We start from the raw sequence: 20,927 nt of genomic DNA on the forward strand, positions 1-20,927 counted from the left end.
AAGTGGTGGGAATTGGCTAAAATGGAGATGGTCATTATGCTATTCATAGTTTTTATTATTCCCATGAACTGTGGCATAACCCTTACTCTCAACTTATCAGCTGGCTTAATTGCTACTGGTGTACCATATCCTAAAACAAAATAAGTGAGAATGGTTCACTGCCACTTGGCTGGCAAAAACATCTATTGATCTATGTCCTAATGTACGCGCTACAGTTGTTTAGAGAGTTTTAGCAAATGAGGCAAGGGATGCAGAGAAGTATGCGAGGATAAAAAGCTAAAATTGAGATTTGATTTTCTAATGAGCTGTTGATTTACACAATAAAAGACTCCATAGTATTGATCTGTTTACCCATTATAAAAATCAAGATTTTTTTGTATTGCTTATAGAAAATGTGCCAACAGTGGACTTTTCCATCTGCTGATTATACTGAATGACCACCGGTGGCAGTGTTTCACAACAGTTTCTCTGAATTGCCGAGACTGAAGGAAAAAAAAAAAGGAAGTCTTCCGGCATACGGCATCATTTTACCAATTTATATGGTAAGTAAAACTCCCAATCATTCCTTTAGGCATTAAAAAGTTCACAGCATCAGCATGTCCTCACTAGCTTGTAGTGGGAGACTGTGCCTGAATAGAATTTCTGTCAAGCTGAAAGTAATATGGATCACATTGTGTTGGTCATAATAATTCATAAAAGCCCGGCTGTCTCCAACGTTACTAAAGCCTGCTTTAGATCCTGGAACTAGCAATGTTCCATTCGAGCAAATTGCTGCCTTTGAGGCTGAAATGTACTACCTCATTTCAGAACGAGCGTGTTACATTCTCACGGAAGGAAGCTCATTTCACCTCTTCTCCTGCACTCCGTATGTTGGACTCTGATACTCAAGATGGATTGTTAAGGATAATCTGTTTATGTATCTCCATCCGACTTTCAAAAAGGCCCCAGTGCTTTGAGTGGTTCAGAGTCCTTTACCATTCCCCCTCCTACTTGCCTTGTAGTCATGAATACAGATAGTAACCTACTGCATAACTTCTGATGTCATCCTCCTGTGTGGTCAGCTGCCACAAGGACAATTGGTCCAGTGGTGCGCTGACATCATAAAGCTAATCAGATGTTGTCTGACATGAGGGCCACTCTGTTGCCTAGCAAGCTGACATCATAAAGCTAAAGCAAGATGTTGTCGGACATGAGGGCCACTCTGTTGGCTAACAAGCAGTAGGATACATTGATGTTGGTAACTAAATGAGTAGCAGGGTGGACAGGATGTCCAACTGAAAACTAAGATGAAAGAAATTAGGAAAGTTTTTGAGACTTGTCGTTTTGTATCAACGTACGTTTGAGGATAAGTCATCTTCACCATTTCTGAAGTGGTGGGAATTGGCTAAAATGGAGATGGTCATTATGCTATTCATAGTTTTTATTATTCCCATGAACTGTGGCATAACCCTTACTCTCAACTTATCAGCTGGCTTAATTGCTACTGGTGTACCATATCCTAAAACAAAAGAAGTGAGAATGGTTCACTGCCACTCGGCTGGCAAAAACATCTATTGATCTATGTCCTAATGTACGCGCTACAGTTGTTTAGAGAGTTTTAGCAAATGAGGCAAGGGATGCAGAGAAGTATGCGAGGATAAAAAGCTAAAATTGAGATTTGATTTTCTAATGAGCTGTTGATTTACACAATAAAAGACTCCATAGTATTGATCTGTTTACCCATTATAAAAATCAAGATTTTTTTGTATTGCTTATAGAAAATGTGCCAACAGTGGACTTTTCCATCTGCTGATTATACTGAATGACCACCGGTGGCAGTGTTTCACAACAGTTTCTCTGAATTGCCGAGACTGAAGGAAAAAAAAAAAGGAAGTCTTCCGGCATACGGCATCATTTTACCAATTTATATGGTAAGTAAAACTCCCAATCATTCCTTTAGGCATTAAAAAGTTCACAGCATCAGCATGTCCTCACTAGCTTGTAGTGGGAGACTGTGCCTGAATAGAATTTCTGTCAAGCTGAAAGTAATATGGATCACATTGTGTTGGTCATAATAATTCATAAAAGCCCGGCTGTCTCCAACGTTACTAAAGCCTGCTTTAGATCCTGGAACTAGCAATGTTCCATTCGAGCAAATTGCTGCCTTTGAGGCTGAAATGTACTACCTCATTTCAGAACGAGCGTGTTACATTCTCACGGAAGGAAGCTCATTTCACCTCTTCTCCTGCACTCCCTATGTTGGACTCTGATACTCAAGATGGATTGTTAAGGATAATCTGTTTATGTATCTCCATCCGACTTTCAAAAAGGCCCCAGTGCTTTGAGTGGTTCAGAGTCCTTTACCATTCCCCCTCCTACTTGCCTTGTAGTCATGAATACAGATAGTAACCTACTGCATAACTTCTGATCTCATCCTCCTGTGTGGTCAGCTGCCACAAGGACAATTGGTCCAGTGGTGCGCTGACATCATAAAGCTAATCAGATGTTGTCTGACATGAGGGCCACTCTGTTGCCTAGCAAGCTGACATCATAAAGCTAAAGCAAGATGTTGTCGGACATGAGGGCCACTCTGTTGGCTAACAAGCAGTAGGATACATTGATGTTGGTAACTAAATGAGTAGCAGGGTGGACAGGATGTCCAACTGAAAACTAAGATGAAAGAAATTAGGAAAGTTTTTGAGACTTCTCATTTTGTATCAACGTACGTTTGAGGATAAGAGTCATCTTCACCATTTCTGAAGTGGTGGGAATTGGCTAAAATGGAGATGGTCATTATGCTATTCATAGTTTTTATTATTCCCATGAACTGTGGCATAACCCTTACTCTCAACTTATCAGCTGGCTTAATTGCTACTGGTGTACCATATCCTAAAACAAAAGAAGTGAGAATGGTTCACTGCCACTTGGCTGGCAAAAACATCTATTGATCTATGTCATAATGTACGCGCTACAGTTGTTTAGAGAGTTTTAGCAAATGAGGCAAGGGATGCAGAGAAGTATGCGAGGATAAAAAGCTAAAATTGAGATTTGATTTTCTAATGAGCTGTTGATTTACACAATAAAAGACTCCATAGTATTGATCTGTTTACCCTTTATAAAAATCAAGATTTTTTTGTATCGCTTATAGAAAATGTGCTAACAGTGGACTTTTCCATCTGCAGATTATACTGAATGACCACCGGTGGCAGTGTTTCACAACCGAGTTTCTCTGAATTGCCGAGACTGAAGAAAAAAAAAAAATTGAAGTCTTCCGGCATACGGCATCATTTTACCAATTTATATGGTAAGTAAAACTCCCAATCATTCCTTTAGGCATTAAAAAGTTCACAGCATCAGCATGTCCTCACTAGCTCGTAGTGGGAGACTGTGCCTGAATAGAATTTCTGTCAAGCTGAAAGTAATATGGATCACATTGTGTTGGTCATAATAATTCATAAAAGCCCGGCTGTCTCCAACGTTACTAAAGCCTGCTTTAGATCCTGGAACTAGCAATGTTCCATTCGAGCAAATTGCTGCCTTTGAGGCTGAAATGTACTACCTCATTTCAGAACGAGCGTGTTACATTCTCACGGAAGGAAGCTCATTTCACCTCTTCTCCTGCACTCCGTATGTTGGACTCTGATACTCAAGATGGATTGTTAAGGATAATCTGTTTATGTATCTCCATCCGACTTTCAAAAAGGCCCCAGTGCTTTGAGTGGTTCAGAGTCCTTTACCATTCCCCCTCCTACTTGCCTTGTAGTCATGAATACAGATAGTAACCTACTGCATAACTTCTGATGTCATCCTCCTGTGTGGTCAGCTGCCACAAGGACAATTGGTCCAGTGGTGCGCTGACATCATAAAGCTAATCAGATGTTGTCTGACATGAGGGCCACTCTGTTGCCTAGCAAGCTGACATCATAAAGCTAAAGCAAGATGTTGTCGGACATGAGGGCCACTCTGTTGGCTAACAAGCAGTAGGATACATTGATGTTGGTAACTAAATGAGTAGCAGGGTGGACAGGATGTCCAACTGAAAACTAAGATGAAAGAAATTAGGAAAGTTTTTGAGACTTGTCGTTTTGTATCAACGTACGTTTGAGGATAAGTCATCTTCACCATTTCTGAAGTGGTGGGAATTGGCTAAAATGGAGATGGTCATTATGCTATTCATAGTTTTTATTATTCCCATGAACTGTGGCATAACCCTTACTCTCAACTTATCAGCTGGCTTAATTGCTACTGGTGTGCCATATCCTAAAACAAAAGAAGTGAGAATGGTTCACTGCCACTCGGCTGGCAAAAACATCTATTGATCTATGTCCTAATGTACGCGCTACAGTTGTTTAGAGAGTTTTAGCAAATGAGGCAAGGGATGCAGAGAAGTATGCGAGGATAAAAAGCTAAAATTGAGATTTGATTTTCTAATGAGCTGTTGATTTACACAATAAAAGACTCCATAGTATTGATCTGTTTACCCATTATAAAAATCAAGATTTTTTTGTATTGCTTATAGAAAATGTGCCAACAGTGGACTTTTCCATCTGCTGATTATACTGAATGACCACCGGTGGCAGTGTTTCACAACAGTTTCTCTGAATTGCCGAGACTGAAGGAAAAAAAAAAAGGAAGTCTTCCGGCATACGGCATCATTTTACCAATTTATATGGTAAGTAAAACTCCCAATCATTCCTTTAGGCATTAAAAAGTTCACAGCATCAGCATGTCCTCACTAGCTTGTAGTGGGAGACTGTGCCTGAATAGAATTTCTGTCAAGCTGAAAGTAATATGGATCACATTGTGTTGGTCATAATAATTCATAAAAGCCCGGCTGTCTCCAACGTTACTAAAGCCTGCTTTAGATCCTGGAACTAGCAATGTTCCATTCGAGCAAATTGCTGCCTTTGAGGCTGAAATGTACTACCTCATTTCAGAACGAGCGTGTTACATTCTCACGGAAGGAAGCTCATTTCACCTCTTCTCCTGCACTCCCTATGTTGGACTCTGATACTCAAGATGGATTGTTAAGGATAATCTGTTTATGTATCTCCATCCGACTTTCAAAAAGGCCCCAGTGCTTTGAGTGGTTCAGAGTCCTTTACCATTCCCCCTCCTACTTGCCTTGTAGTCATGAATACAGATAGTAACCTACTGCATAACTTCTGATCTCATCCTCCTGTGTGGTCAGCTGCCACAAGGACAATTGGTCCAGTGGTGCGCTGACATCATAAAGCTAATCAGATGTTGTCTGACATGAGGGCCACTCTGTTGCCTAGCAAGCTGACAACATAAAGCTAAAGCAAGATGTTGTCGGACATGAGGGCCACTCTGTTGGCTAACAAGCAGTAGGATACATTGATGTTGGTAACTAAATGAGTAGCAGGGTGGACAGGATGTCCAACTGAAAACTAAGATGAAAGAAATTAGGAAAGTTTTTGAGACTTCTCATTTTGTATCAACGTACGTTTGAGGATAAGAGTCATCTTCACCATTTCTGAAGTGGTGGGAATTGGCTAAAATGGAGATGGTCATTATGCTATTCATAGTTTTTATTATTCCCATGAACTGTGGCATAACCCTTACTCTCAACTTATCAGCTGGCTTAATTGCTACTGGTGTACCATATCCTAAAACAAAAGAAGTGAGAATGGTTCACTGCCACTTGGCTGGCAAAAACATCTATTGATCTATGTCATAATGTACGCGCTACAGTTGTTTAGAGAGTTTTAGCAAATGAGGCAAGGGATGCAGAGAAGTATGCGAGGATAAAAAGCTAAAATTGAGATTTGATTTTCTAATGAGCTGTTGATTTACACAATAAAAGACTCCATAGTATTGATCTGTTTACCCTTTATAAAAATCAAGATTTTTTTGTATCGCTTATAGAAAATGTGCTAACAGTGGACTTTTCCATCTGCAGATTATACTGAATGACCACCGGTGGCAGTGTTTCACAACCGAGTTTCTCTGAATTGCCGAGACTGAAGAAAAAAAAAAAATTGAAGTCTTCCGGCATACGGCATCATTTTACCAATTTATATGGTAAGTAAAACTCCCAATCATTCCTTTAGGCATTAAAAAGTTCACAGCATCAGCATGTCCTCACTAGCTCGTAGTGGGAGACTGTGCCTGAATAGAATTTCTGTCAAGCTGAAAGTAATATGGATCACATTGTGTTGGTCATAATAATTCATAAAAGCCCGGCTGTCTCCAACGTTACTAAAGCCTGCTTTAGATCCTGGAACTAGCAATGTTCCATTCGAGCAAATTGCTGCCTTTGAGGCTGAAATGTACTACCTCATTTCAGAACGAGCGTGTTACATTCTCACGGAAGGAAGCTCATTTCACCTCTTCTCCTGCACTCCGTATGTTGGACTCTGATACTCAAGATGGATTGTTAAGGATAATCTGTTTATGTATCTCCATCCGACTTTCAAAAAGGCCCCAGTGCTTTGAGTGGTTCAGAGTCCTTTACCATTCCCCCTCCTACTTGCCTTGTAGTCATGAATACAGATAGTAACCTACTGCATAACTTCTGATGTCATCCTCCTGTGTGGTCAGCTGCCACAAGGACAATTGGTCCAGTGGTGCGCTGACATCATAAAGCTAATCAGATGTTGTCTGACATGAGGGCCACTCTGTTGCCTAGCAAGCTGACATCATAAAGCTAAAGCAAGATGTTGTCGGACATGAGGGCCACTCTGTTGGCTAACAAGCAGTAGGATACATTGATGTTGGTAACTAAATGAGTAGCAGGGTGGACAGGATGTCCAACTGAAAACTAAGATGAAAGAAATTAGGAAAGTTTTTGAGACTTGTCGTTTTGTATCAACGTACGTTTGAGGATAAGTCATCTTCACCATTTCTGAAGTGGTGGGAATTGGCTAAAATGGAGATGGTCATTATGCTATTCATAGTTTTTATTATTCCCATGAACTGTGGCATAACCCTTACTCTCAACTTATCAGCTGGCTTAATTGCTACTGGTGTACCATATCCTAAAACAAAAGAAGTGAGAATGGTTCACTGCCACTCGGCTGGCAAAAACATCTATTGATCTATGTCCTAATGTACGCGCTACAGTTGTTTAGAGAGTTTTAGCAAATGAGGCAAGGGATGCAGAGAAGTATGCGAGGATAAAAAGCTAAAATTGAGATTTGATTTTCTAATGAGCTGTTGATTTACACAATAAAAGACTCCATAGTATTGATCTGTTTACCCATTATAAAAATCAAGATTTTTTTGTATTGCTTATAGAAAATGTGCCAACAGTGGACTTTTCCATCTGCTGATTATACTGAATGACCACCGGTGGCAGTGTTTCACAACAGTTTCTCTGAATTGCCGAGACTGAAGGAAAAAAAAAAAGGAAGTCTTCCGGCATACGGCATCATTTTACCAATTTATATGGTAAGTAAAACTCCCAATCATTCCTTTAGGCATTAAAAAGTTCACAGCATCAGCATGTCCTCACTAGCTTGTAGTGGGAGACTGTGCCTGAATAGAATTTCTGTCAAGCTGAAAGTAATATGGATCACATTGTGTTGGTCATAATAATTCATAAAAGCCCGGCTGTCTCCAACGCTACTAAAGCCTGCTTTAGATCCTGGAACTAGCAATGTTCCATTCGAGCAAATTGCTGCCTTTGAGGCTGAAATGTACTACCTCATTTCAGAACGAGCGTGTTACATTCTCACGGAAGGAAGCTCATTTCACCTCTTCTCCTGCACTCCCTATGTTGGACTCTGATACTCAAGATGGATTGTTAAGGATAATCTGTTTATGTATCGCCATCCGACTTTCAAAAAGGCCCCAGTGCTTTGAGTGGTTCAGAGTCCTTTACCATTCCCCCTCCTACTTGCCTTGTAGTCATGAATACAGATAGTAACCTACTGCATAACTTCTGATCTCATCCTCCTGTGTGGTCAGCTGCCACAAGGACAATTGGTCCAGTGGTGCGCTGACATCATAAAGCTAATCAGATGTTGTCTGACATGAGGGCCACTCTGTTGCCTAGCAAGCTGACATCATAAAGCTAAAGCAAGATGTTGTCGGACATGAGGGCCACTCTGTTGGCTAACAAGCAGTCGGATACATTGATGTTGGTAACTAAATGAGTAGCAGGGTGGACAGGATGTCCAACTGAAAACTAAGATGAAAGAAATTAGGAAAGTTTTTGAGACTTCTCGTTTTGTATCAACGTACGTTTGAGGATAAGAGTCATCTTCACCATTTCTGAAGTGGTGGGAATTGGCTAAAATGGAGATGGTCATTATGCTATTCATAGTTTTTATTATTCCCATGAACTGTGGCATAACCCTTACTCTCAACTTATCAGCTGGCTTAATTGCTACTGGTGTACCATATCCTAAAACAAAAGAAGTGAGAATGGTTCACTGCCACTTGGCTGGCAAAAACATCTATTGATCTATGTCCTAATGTACGCGCTACAGTTGTTTAGAGAGTTTTAGCAAATGAGGCAAGGGATGCAGAGAAGTATGCGAGGATAAAAAGCTAAAATTGAGATTTGATTTTCTAATGAGCTGTTGATTTACACAATAAAAGACTCCATGGTATTGATCTGTTTACCCTTTATAAAAATCAAGATTTTTTTCTATCGCTTATAGAAAATGTGCTAACAGTGGACTTTTCCATCTGCAGATTATACTGAATGACCACCGGTGGCAGTGTTTCACAACCGAGTTTCTCTGAATTGCCGAGACTGAAGGAAAAAAAAAAAAAAGGAAGTCTTCCGGCATACGGCATCATTTTACCAATTTATATGGTAAGTAAAACTCCCAATCATTCCTTTAGGCATTAAAAAGTTCACAGCATCAGCATGTCCTCACTAGCTTGTAGTGGGAGACTGTGCCTGAATAGAATTTCTGTCAAGCTGAAAGTAATATGGATCACATTGTGTTGGTCATAATAATTCATAAAAGCCCGGCTGTCTCCAACGCTACTAAAGCCTGCTTTAGATCCTGGAACTAGCAATGTTCCATTCGAGCAAATTGCTGCCTTTGAGGCTGAAATGTACTACCTCATTTCAGAACGAGCGTGTTACATTCTCACGGAAGGAAGCTCATTTCACCTCTTCTCCTGCACTCCCTATGTTGGACTCTGATACTCAAGATGGATTGTTAAGGATAATCTGTTTATGTATCGCCATCCGACTTTCAAAAAGGCCCCAGTGCTTTGAGTGGTTCAGAGTCCTTTACCATTCCCCCTCCTACTTGCCTTGTAGTCATGAATACAGATAGTAACCTACTGCATAACTTCTGATCTCATCCTCCTGTGTGGTCAGCTGCCACAAGGACAATTGGTCCAGTGGTGCGCTGACATCATAAAGCTAATCAGATGTTGTCTGACATGAGGGCCACTCTGTTGCCTAGCAAGCTGACATCATAAAGCTAAAGCAAGATGTTGTCGGACATGAGGGCCACTCTGTTGGCTAACAAGCAGTCGGATACATTGATGTTGGTAACTAAATGAGTAGCAGGGTGGACAGGATGTCCAACTGAAAACTAAGATGAAAGAAATTAGGAAAGTTTTTGAGACTTCTCGTTTTGTATCAACGTACGTTTGAGGATAAGAGTCATCTTCACCATTTCTGAAGTGGTGGGAATTGGCTAAAATGGAGATGGTCATTATGCTATTCATAGTTTTTATTATTCCCATGAACTGTGGCATAACCCTTACTCTCAACTTATCAGCTGGCTTAATTGCTACTGGTGTACCATATCCTAAAACAAAAGAAGTGAGAATGGTTCACTGCCACTTGGCTGGCAAAAACATCTATTGATCTATGTCCTAATGTACGCGCTACAGTTGTTTAGAGAGTTTTAGCAAATGAGGCAAGGGATGCAGAGAAGTATGCGAGGATAAAAAGCTAAAATTGAGATTTGATTTTCTAATGAGCTGTTGATTTACACAATAAAAGACTCCATAGTATTGATCTGTTTACCCATTATAAAAATCAAGATTTTTTTGTATTGCTTATAGAAAATGTGCCAACAGTGGACTTTTCCATCTGCTGATTATACTGAATGACCACCGGTGGCAGTGTTTCACAACAGTTTCTCTGAATTGCCGAGACTGAAGGAAAAAAAAAAGGAAGTCTTCCGGCATACGGCATCATTTTACCAATTTATATGGTAAGTAAAACTCCCAATCATTCCTTTAGGCATTAAAAAGTTCACAGCATCAGCATGTCCTCACTAGCTTGTAGTGGGAGACTGTGCCTGAATAGAATTTCTGTCAAGCTGAAAGTAATATGGATCACATTGTGTTGGTCATAATAATTCATAAAAGCCCGGCTGTCTCCAACGTTACTAAAGCCTGCTTTAGATCCTGGAACTAGCAATGTTCCATTCGAGCAAATTGCTGCCTTTGAGGCTGAAATGTACTACCTCATTTCAGAACGAGCGTGTTACATTCTCACGGAAGGAAGCTCATTTCACCTCTTCTCCTGCACTCCGTATGTTGGACTCTGATACTCAAGATGGATTGTTAAGGATATTCTGTTTATGTATCTCCATCCGACTTTCAAAAAGGCCCCAGTGCTTTGAGTGGTTCAGAGTCCTTTACCATTCCCCCTCCTACTTGCCTTGTAGTCATGAATACAGATAGTAACCTACTGCATAACTTCTGATGTCATCCTCCTGTGTGGTCAGCTGCCACAAGGACAATTGGTCCAGTGGTGCGCTGACATCATAAAGCTAATCAGATGTTGTCTGACATGAGGGCCACTCTGTTGCCTAGCAAGCTGACATCATAAAGCTAAAGCAAGATGTTGTCGGACATGAGGGCCACTCTGTTGGCTAACAAGCAGTAGGATACATTGATGTTGGTAACTAAATGAGTAGCAGGGTGGACAGGATGTCCAACTGAAAACTAAGATGAAAGAAATTAGGAAAGTTTTTGAGACTTGTCGTTTTGTATCAACGTACGTTTGAGGATAAGTCATCTTCACCATTTCTGAAGTGGTGGGAATTGGCTAAAATGGAGATGGTCATTATGCTATTCATAGTTTTTATTATTCCCATGAACTGTGGCATAACCCTTACTCTCAACTTATCAGCTGGCTTAATTGCTACTGGTGTACCATATCCTAAAACAAAAGAAGTGAGAATGGTTCACTGCCACTCGGCTGGCAAAAACATCTATTGATCTATGTCCTAATGTACGCGCTACAGTTGTTTAGAGAGTTTTAGCAAATGAGGCAAGGGATGCAGAGAAGTATGCGAGGATAAAAAGCTAAAATTGAGATTTGATTTTCTAATGAGCTGTTGATTTACACAATAAAAGACTCCATAGTATTGATCTGTTTACCCATTATAAAAATCAAGATTTTTTTGTATTGCTTATAGAAAATGTGCCAACAGTGGACTTTTCCATCTGCTGATTATACTGAATGACCACCGGTGGCAGTGTTTCACAACAGTTTCTCTGAATTGCCGAGACTGAAGGAAAAAAAAAAAGGAAGTCTTCCGGCATACGGCATCATTTTACCAATTTATATGGTAAGTAAAACTCCCAATCATTCCTTTAGGCATTAAAAAGTTCACAGCATCAGCATGTCCTCACTAGCTTGTAGTGGGAGACTGTGCCTGAATAGAATTTCTGTCAAGCTGAAAGTAATATGGATCACATTGTGTTGGTCATAATAATTCATAAAAGCCCGGCTGTCTCCAACGTTACTAAAGCCTGCTTTAGATCCTGGAACTAGCAATGTTCCATTCGAGCAAATTGCTGCCTTTGAGGCTGAAATGTACTACCTCATTTCAGAACGAGCGTGTTACATTCTCACGGAAGGAAGCTCATTTCACCTCTTCTCCTGCACTCCCTATGTTGGACTCTGATACTCAAGATGGATTGTTAAGGATAATCTGTTTATGTATCTCCATCCGACTTTCAAAAAGGCCCCAGTGCTTTGAGTGGTTCAGAGTCCTTTACCATTCCCCCTCCTACTTGCCTTGTAGTCATGAATACAGATAGTAACCTACTGCATAACTTCTGATCTCATCCTCCTGTGTGGTCAGCTGCCACAAGGACAATTGGTCCAGTGGTGCGCTGACATCATAAAGCTAATCAGATGTTGTCTGACATGAGGGCCACTCTGTTGCCTAGCAAGCTGACATCATAAAGCTAAAGCAAGATGTTGTCGGACATGAGGGCCACTCTGTTGGCTAACAAGCAGTAGGATACATTGATGTTGGTAACTAAATGAGTAGCAGGGTGGACAGGATGTCCAACTGAAAACTAAGATGAAAGAAATTAGGAAAGTTTTTGAGACTTGTCATTTTGTATCAACGTACGTTTGAGGATAAGAGTCATCTTCACCATTTCTGAAGTGGTGGGAATTGGCTAAAATGGAGATGGTCATTATGCTATTCATAGTTTTTATTATTCCCATGAACTGTGGCATAACCCTTACTCTCAACTTATCAGCTGGCTTAATTGCTACTGGTGTACCATATCCTAAAACAAAAGAAGTGAGAATGGTTCACTGCCACTTGGCTGGCAAAAACATCTATTGATCTATGTCCTAATGTACGCGCTACAGTTGTTTAGAGAGTTTTAGCAAATGAGGCAAGGGATGCAGAGAAGTATGCGAGGATAAAAAGCTAAAATTGAGATTTGATTTTCTAATGAGCTGTTGATTTACACAATAAAAGACTCCATAGTATTGATCTGTTTACCCTTTATAAAAATCAAGATTTTTTTGTATTGCTTATAGAAAATGTGCCAACAGTGGACTTTTCCATCTGCTGATTATACTGAATGACCACCGGTGGCAGTGTTTCACAACAGTTTCTCTGAATTGCCGAGACTGAAGGAAAAAAAAAAATTGAAGTCTTCCGGCATACGGCATCATTTTACCAATTTATATGGTAAGTAAAACTCCCAATCATTCCTTTAGGCATTAAAAAGTTCACAGCATCAGCATGTCCTCACTAGCTCGTAGTGGGAGACTGTGCCTGAATAGAATTTGTCAAGCTGAAAGTAATATGGATCACATTGTGTTGGTCATAATAATTCATAAAAGCCCGGCTGTCTCCAACGTTACTAAAGCCTGCTTTAGATCCTGGAACTAGCAATGTTCCATTCGAGCAAATTGCTGCCTTTGAGGCTGAAATGTACTACCTCATTTCAGAACGAGCGTGTTACATTCTCACGGAAGGAAGCTCATTTCACCTCTTCTCCTGCACTCCGTATGTTGGACTCTGATACTCAAGATGGATTGTTAAGGATAATCTGTTTATGTATCTCCATCCGACTTTCAAAAAGGCCCCAGTGCTTTGAGTGGTTCAGAGTCCTTTACCATTCCCCCTCCTACTTGCCTTGTAGTCATGAATACAGATAGTAACCTACTGCATAACTTCTGATGTCATCCTCCTGTGTGGTCAGCTGCCACAAGGACAATTGGTCCAGTGGTGCGCTGACATCATAAAGCTAATCAGATGTTGTCTGACATGAGGGCCACTCTGTTGCCTAGCAAGCTGACATCATAAAGCTAAAGCAAGATGTTGTCGGACATGAGGGCCACTCTGTTGGCTAACAAGCAGTAGGATACATTGATGTTGGTAACTAAATGAGTAGCAGGGTGGACAGGATGTCCAACTGAAAACTAAGATGAAAGAAATTAGGAAAGTTTTTGAGACTTGTCGTTTTGTATCAACGTACGTTTGAGGATAAGTCATCTTCACCATTTCTGAAGTGGTGGGAATTGGCTAAAATGGAGATGGTCATTATGCTATTCATAGTTTTTATTATTCCCATGAACTGTGGCATAACCCTTACTCTCAACTTATCAGCTGGCTTAATTGCTACTGGTGTACCATATCCTAAAACAAAAGAAGTGAGAATGGTTCACTGCCACTCGGCTGGCAAAAACATCTATTGATCTATGTCCTAATGTACGCGCTACAGTTGTTTAGAGAGTTTTAGCAAATGAGGCAAGGGATGCAGAGAAGTATGCGAGGATAAAAAGCTAAAATTGAGATTTGATTTTCTAATGAGCTGTTGATTTACACAATAAAAGACTCCATAGTATTGATCTGTTTACCCATTATAAAAATCAAGATTTTTTTGTATTGCTTATAGAAAATGTGCCAACAGTGGACTTTTCCATCTGCTGATTATACTGAATGACCACCGGTGGCAGTGTTTCACAACAGTTTCTCTGAATTGCCGAGACTGAAGGAAAAAAAAAAAGGAAGTCTTCCGGCATACGGCATCATTTTACCAATTTATATGGTAAGTAAAACTCCCAATCATTCCTTTAGGCATTAAAAAGTTCACAGCATCAGCATGTCCTCACTAGCTTGTAGTGGGAGACTGTGCCTGAATAGAATTTCTGTCAAGCTGAAAGTAATATGGATCACATTGTGTTGGTCATAATAATTCATAAAAGCCCGGCTGTCTCCAACGCTACTAAAGCCTGCTTTAGATCCTGGAACTAGCAATGTTCCATTCGAGCAAATTGCTGCCTTTGAGGCTGAAATGTACTACCTCATTTCAGAACGAGCGTGTTACATTCTCACGGAAGGAAGCTCATTTCACCTCTTCTCCTGCACTCCCTATGTTGGACTCTGATACTCAAGATGGATTGTTAAGGATAATCTGTTTATGTATCGCCATCCGACTTTCAAAAAGGCCCCAGTGCTTTGAGTGGTTCAGAGTCCTTTACCATTCCCCCTCCTACTTGCCTTGTAGTCATGAATACAGATAGTAACCTACTGCATAACTTCTGATCTCATCCTCCTGTGTGGTCAGCTGCCACAAGGACAATTGGTCCAGTGGTGCGCTGACATCATAAAGCTAATCAGATGTTGTCTGACATGAGGGCCACTCTGTTGCCTAGCAAGCTGACATCATAAAGCTAAAGCAAGATGTTGTCGGACATGAGGGCCACTCTGTTGGCTAACAAGCAGTCGGATACATTGATGTTGGTAACTAAATGAGTAGCAGGGTGGACAGGATGTCCAACTGAAAACTAAGATGAAAGAAATTAGGAAAGTTTTTGAGACTTCTCGTTTTGTATCAACGTACGTTTGAGGATAAGAGTCATCTTCACCATTTCTGAAGTGGTGGGAATTGGCTAAAATGGAGATGGTCATTATGCTATTCATAGTTTTTATTATTCCCATGAACTGTGGCATAACCCTTACTCTCAACTTATCAGCTGGCTTAATTGCTACTGGTGTACCATATCCTAAAACAAAAGAAGTGAGAATGGTTCACTGCCACTTGGCTGGCAAAAACATCTATTGATCTATGTCCTAATGTACGCGCTACAGTTGTTTAGAGAGTTTTAGCAAATGAGGCAAGGGATGCAGAGAAGTATGCGAGGATAAAAAGCTAAAATTGAGATTTGATTTTCTAATGAGCTGTTGATTTACACAATAAAAGACTCCATAGTATTGATCTGTTTACCCATTATAAAAATCAAGATTTTTTTGTATTGCTTATAGAAAATGTGCCAACAGTGGACTTTTCCATCTGCTGATTATACTGAATGACCACCGGTGGCAGTGTTTCACAACAGTTTCTCTGAATTGCCGAGACTGAAGGAAAAAAAAAAAGGAAGTCTTCCGGCATACGGCATCATTTTACCAATTTATATGGTAAGTAAAACTCCCAATCATTCCTTTAGGCATTAAAAAGTTCACAGCATCAGCATGTCCTCACTAGCTTGTAGTGGGAGACTGTGCCTGAATAGAATTTCTGTCAAGCTGAAAGTAATATGGATCACATTGTGTTGGTCATAATAATTCATAAAAGCCCGGCTGTCTCCAACGTTACTAAAGCCTGCTTTAGATCCTGGAACTAGCAATGTTCCATTCGAGCAAATTGCTGCCTTTGAGGCTGAAATGTACTACCTCATTTCAGAACGAGCGTGTTACATTCTCACGGAAGGAAGCTCATTTCACCTCTTCTCCTGCACTCCGTATGTTGGACTCTGATACTCCAGATGGATTGTTAAGGATAATCTGTTTATGTATCTCCATCCGACTTTCAAAAAGGCCCCAGTGCTTTGAGTGGTTCAGAGTCCTTTACCATTCCCCCTCCTACTTGCCTTGTAGTCATGAATACAGATAGTAACCTACTGCATAACTTCTGATGTCATCCTCCTGTGTGGTCAGCTGCCACAAGGACAATTGGTCCAGTGGTGCGCTGACATCATAAAGCTAATCAGATGTTGTCTGACATGAGGGCCACTCTGTTGCCTAGCAAGCTGACATCATAAAGCTAAAGCAAGATGTTGTCGGACATGAGGGCCACTCTGTTGGCTAACAAGCAGTAGGATACATTGATGTTGGTAACTAAATGAGTAGCAGGGTGGACAGGATGTCCAACTGAAAACTAAGATGAAAGAAATTAGGAAAGTTTTTGAGACTTGTCGTTTTGTATCAACGTACGTTTGAGGATAAGTCATCTTCACCATTTCTGAAGTGGTGGGAATTGGCTAAAATGGAGATGGTCATTATGCTATTCATAGTTTTTATTATTCCCATGAACTGTGGCATAACCCTTACTCTCAACTTATCAGCTGGCTTAATTGCTACTGGTGTACCATATCCTAAAACAAAAGAAGTGAGAATGGTTCACTGCCACTCGGCTGGCAAAAACATCTATTGATCTATGTCCTAATGTACGCGCTACAGTTGTTTAGAGAGTTTTAGCAAATGAGGCAAGGGATGCAGAGAAGTATGCGAGGATAAAAAGCTAAAATTGAGATTTGATTTTCTAATGAGCTGTTGATTTACACAATAAAAGACTCCATAGTATTGATCTGTTTACCCATTATAAAAATCAAGATTTTTTTGTATTGCTTATAGAAAATGTGCCAACAGTGGACTTTTCCATCTGCTGATTATACTGAATGACCACCGGTGGCAGTGTTTCACAACAGTTTCTCTGAATTGCCGAGACTGAAGGAAAAAAAAAAAGGAAGTCTTCCGGCATACGGCATCATTTTACCAATTTATATGGTAAGTAAAACTCCCAATCATTCCTTTAGGCATTAAAAAGTTCACAGCATCAGCATGTCCTCACTAGCTTGTAGTGGGAGACTGTGCCTGAATAGAATTTCTGTCAAGCTGAAAGTAATATGGATCACATTGTGTTGGTCATAATAATTCATAAAAGCCCGGCTGTCTCCAACGTTACTAAAGCCTGCTTTAGATCCTGGAACTAGCAATGTTCCATTCGAGCAAATTGCTGCCTTTGAGGCTGAAATGTACTACCTCATTTCAGAACGAGCGTGTTACATTCTCACGGAAGGAAGCTCATTTCACCTCTTCTCCTGCACTCCCTATGTTGGACTCTGATACTCAAGATGGATTGTTAAGGATAATCTGTTTATGTATCTCCATCCGACTTTCAAAAAGGCCCCAGTGCTTTGAGTGGTTCAGAGTCCTTTACCATTCCCCCTCCTACTTGCCTTGTAGTCATGAATACAGATAGTAACCTACTGCATAACTTCTGATCTCATCCTCCTGTGTGGTCAGCTGCCACAAGGACAATTGGTCCAGTGGTGCGCTGACATCATAAAGCTAATCAGATGTTGTCTGACATGAGGGCCACTCTGTTGCCTAGCAAGCTGACATCATAAAGCTAAAGCAAGATGTTGTCGGACATGAGGGCCACTCTGTTGGCTAACAAGCAGTAGGATACATTGATGTTGGTAACTAAATGAGTAGCAGGGTGGACAGGATGTCCAACTGAAAACTAAGATGAAAGAAATTAGGAAAGTTTTTGAGACTTCTCGTTTTGTATCAACGTACGTTTGAGGATAAGAGTCATCTTCACCATTTCTGAAGTGGTGGGAATTGGCTAAAATGGAGATGGTCATTATGCTATTCATAGTTTTTATTATTCCCATGAACTGTGGCATAACCCTTACTCTCAACTTATCAGCTGGCTTAATTGCTACTGGTGTACCATATCCTAAAACAAAAGAAGTGAGAATGGTTCACTGCCACTTGGCTGGCAAAAACATCTATTGATCTATGTCATAATGTACGCGCTACAGTTGTTTAGAGAGTTTTAGCAAATGAGGCAAGGGATGCAGAGAAGTATGCGAGGATAAAAAGCTAAAATTGAGATTTGATTTTCTAATGAGCTGTTGATTTACACAATAAAAGACTCCATAGTATTGATCTGTTTACCCTTTATAAAAATCAAGATTTTTTTGTATCGCTTATAGAAAATGTGCTAACAGTGGACTTTTCCATCTGCAGATTATACTGAATGACCACCGGTGGCAGTGTTTCACAACCGAGTTTCTCTGAATTGCCGAGACTGAAGGAAAAAAAAAAAAAGGAAGTCTTCCGGCATACGGCATCATTTTACCAATTTATATGGTAAGTAAAACTCCCAATCATTCCTTTAGGCATTAAAAAGTTCACAGCATCAGCATGTCCTCACTAGCTTGTAGTGGGAGACTGTGCCTGAATAGAATTTCTGTCAAGCTGAAAGTAATATGGATCACATTGTGTTGGTCATAATAATTCATAAAAGCCCGGCTGTCTCCAACGCTACTAAAGCCTGCTTTAGATCCTGGAACTAGCAATGTTCCATTCGAGCAAATTGCTGCCTTTGAGGCTGAAATGTACTACCTCATTTCAAAACGAGCGTGTTACATTCTCACGGAAGGAAGCTCATTTCACCTCTTCTCCTGCACTCCCTATGTTGGACTCTGATACTCAAGATGGATTGTTAAGGATAATCTGTTTATGTATCGCCATCCGACTTTCAAAAAGGCCCCAGTGCTTTGAGTGGTTCAGAGTCCTTTACCATTCCCCCTCCTACTTGCCTTGTAGTCATGAATACAGATAGTAACCTACTGCATAACTTCTGATGTCATCCTCCTGTGTGGTCAGCTGCCACAAGGACAATTGGTCCAGTGGTGCGCTGACATCATAAAGCTAATCAGATGTTGTCTGACATGAGGGCCACTCTGTTGCCTAGCAAGCTGACATCATAAAGCTAAAGCAAGATGTTGTCGGACATGAGGGCCACTCTGTTGGCTAACAAGCAGTCGGATACATTGATGTTGGTAACTAAATGAGTAGCAGGGTGGACAGGATGTCCAACTGAAAACTAAGATGAAAGAAATTAGGAAAGTTTTTGAGACTTCTCGTTTTGTATCAACGTACGTTTGAGGATAAGAGTCATCTTCACCATTTCTGAAGTGGTGGGAATTGGCTAAAATGGAGATGGTCATTATGCTATTCATAGTTTTTATTATTCCCATGAACTGTGGCATAACCCTTACTCTCAACTTATCAGCTGGCTTAATTGCTACTGGTGTACCATATCCTAAAACAAAAGAAGTGAGAATGGTTCACTGCCACTTGGCTGGCAAAAACATCTATTGATCTATGTCCTAATGTACGCGCTACAGTTGTTTAGAGAGTTTTAGCAAATGAGGCAAGGGATGCAGAGAAGTATGCGAGGATAAAAAGCTAAAATTGAGATTTGATTTTCTAATGAGCTGTTGATTTACACAATAAAAGACTCCATAGTATTGATCTGTTTACCCATTATAAAAATCAAGATTTTTTTGTATTGCTTATAGAAAATGTGCCAACAGTGGACTTTTCCATCTGCTGATTATACTGAATGACCACCGGTGGCAGTGTTTCACAACAGTTTCTCTGAATTGCCGAGACTGAAGGAAAAAAAAAAAGGAAGTCTTCCGGCATACGGCATCATTTTACCAATTTATATGGTAAGTAAAACTCCCAATCATTCCTTTAGGCATTAAAAAGTTCACAGCATCAGCATGTCCTCACTAGCTTGTAGTGGGAGACTGTGCCTGAATAGAATTTCTGTCAAGCTGAAAGTAATATGGATCACATTGTGTTGGTCATAATAATTCATAAAAGCCCGGCTGTCTCCAACGTTACTAAAGCCTGCTTTAGATCCTGGAACTAGCAATGTTCCATTCGAGCAAATTGCTGCCTTTGAGGCTGAAATGTACTACCTCATTTCAGAACGAGCGTGTTACATTCTCACGGAAGGAAGCTCATTTCACCTCTTCTCCTGCACTCCGTATGTTGGACTCTGATACTCAAGATGGATTGTTAAGGATAATCTGTTTATGTATCTCCATCCGACTTTCAAAAAGGCCCCAGTGCTTTGAGTGGTTCAGAGTCCTTTACCATTCCCCCTCCTACTTGCCTTGTAGTCATGAATACAGATAGTAACCTACTGCATAACTTCTGATCTCATCCTCCTGTGTGGTCAGCTGCCACAAGGACAATTGGTCCAGTGGTGCGCTGACATCATAAAGCTAATCAGATGTTGTCTGACATGAGGGCCACTCTGTTGCCTAGCAAGCTGACATCATAAAGCTAAAGCAAGATGTTGTCGGACATGAGGGCCACTCTGTTGGCTAACAAGCAGTAGGATACATTGATGTTGGTAACTAAATGAGTAGCAGGGTGGACAGGATGTCCAACTGAAAACTAAGATGAAAGAAATTAGGAAAGTTTTTGAGACTTCTCATTTTGTATCAACGTACGTTTGAGGATAAGTCATCTTCACCATTTCTGAAGTGGTGGGAATTGGCTAAAATGGAGATGGTCATTATGCTATTCATAGTTTTTATTATTCCCATGAACTGTGGCATAACCCTTACTCTCAACTTATCAGCTGGCTTAATTGCTACTGGTGTACCATATCCTAAAACAAAAGAAGTGAGAATGGTTCACTGCCACTCGGCTGGCAAAAACATCTATTGATCTATGTCCTAATGTACGCGCTACAGTTGTTTAGAGAGTTTTAGCAAATGAGGCAAGGGATGCAGAGAAGTATGCGAGGATAAAAAGCTAAAATTGAGATTTGATTTTCTAATGAGCTGTTGATTTACACAATAAAAGACTCCATGGTATTGATCTGTTTACCCTTTATAAAAATCAAGATTTTTTTCT

General features: G+C 40.4%; 1 long non-coding RNA gene across 1 annotated transcript in view; it reads left to right on the forward strand.

Annotated features, from left to right (window-relative positions):
- The window catches only part of LOC146785695 (uncharacterized), an 86,455-nt gene that overhangs the window by 57,143 nt on the left and 8,385 nt on the right, over window positions 1-20,927 (forward strand). The window contains exons 43-57 of the long non-coding RNA XR_014970762.1: window positions 390-542; window positions 1,758-1,910; window positions 3,162-3,283; window positions 4,499-4,651; window positions 5,903-6,024; window positions 7,240-7,392; window positions 8,644-8,767; window positions 9,985-10,136; window positions 11,352-11,504; window positions 12,722-12,875; window positions 14,089-14,241; window positions 15,459-15,611; window positions 16,827-16,979; window positions 18,231-18,353; window positions 19,571-19,723. This is a non-coding gene — a long non-coding RNA (uncharacterized LOC146785695). The remainder of the gene's footprint in view (window positions 1-389; window positions 543-1,757; window positions 1,911-3,161; window positions 3,284-4,498; window positions 4,652-5,902; window positions 6,025-7,239; window positions 7,393-8,643; window positions 8,768-9,984; window positions 10,137-11,351; window positions 11,505-12,721; window positions 12,876-14,088; window positions 14,242-15,458; window positions 15,612-16,826; window positions 16,980-18,230; window positions 18,354-19,570; window positions 19,724-20,927) is intronic.

This window comes from Triturus cristatus, chromosome 11, assembly GCF_964204655.1.
Source record: "Triturus cristatus chromosome 11, aTriCri1.1, whole genome shotgun sequence".
Taxonomy (NCBI): Eukaryota; Metazoa; Chordata; class Amphibia; order Caudata; family Salamandridae; genus Triturus; species Triturus cristatus.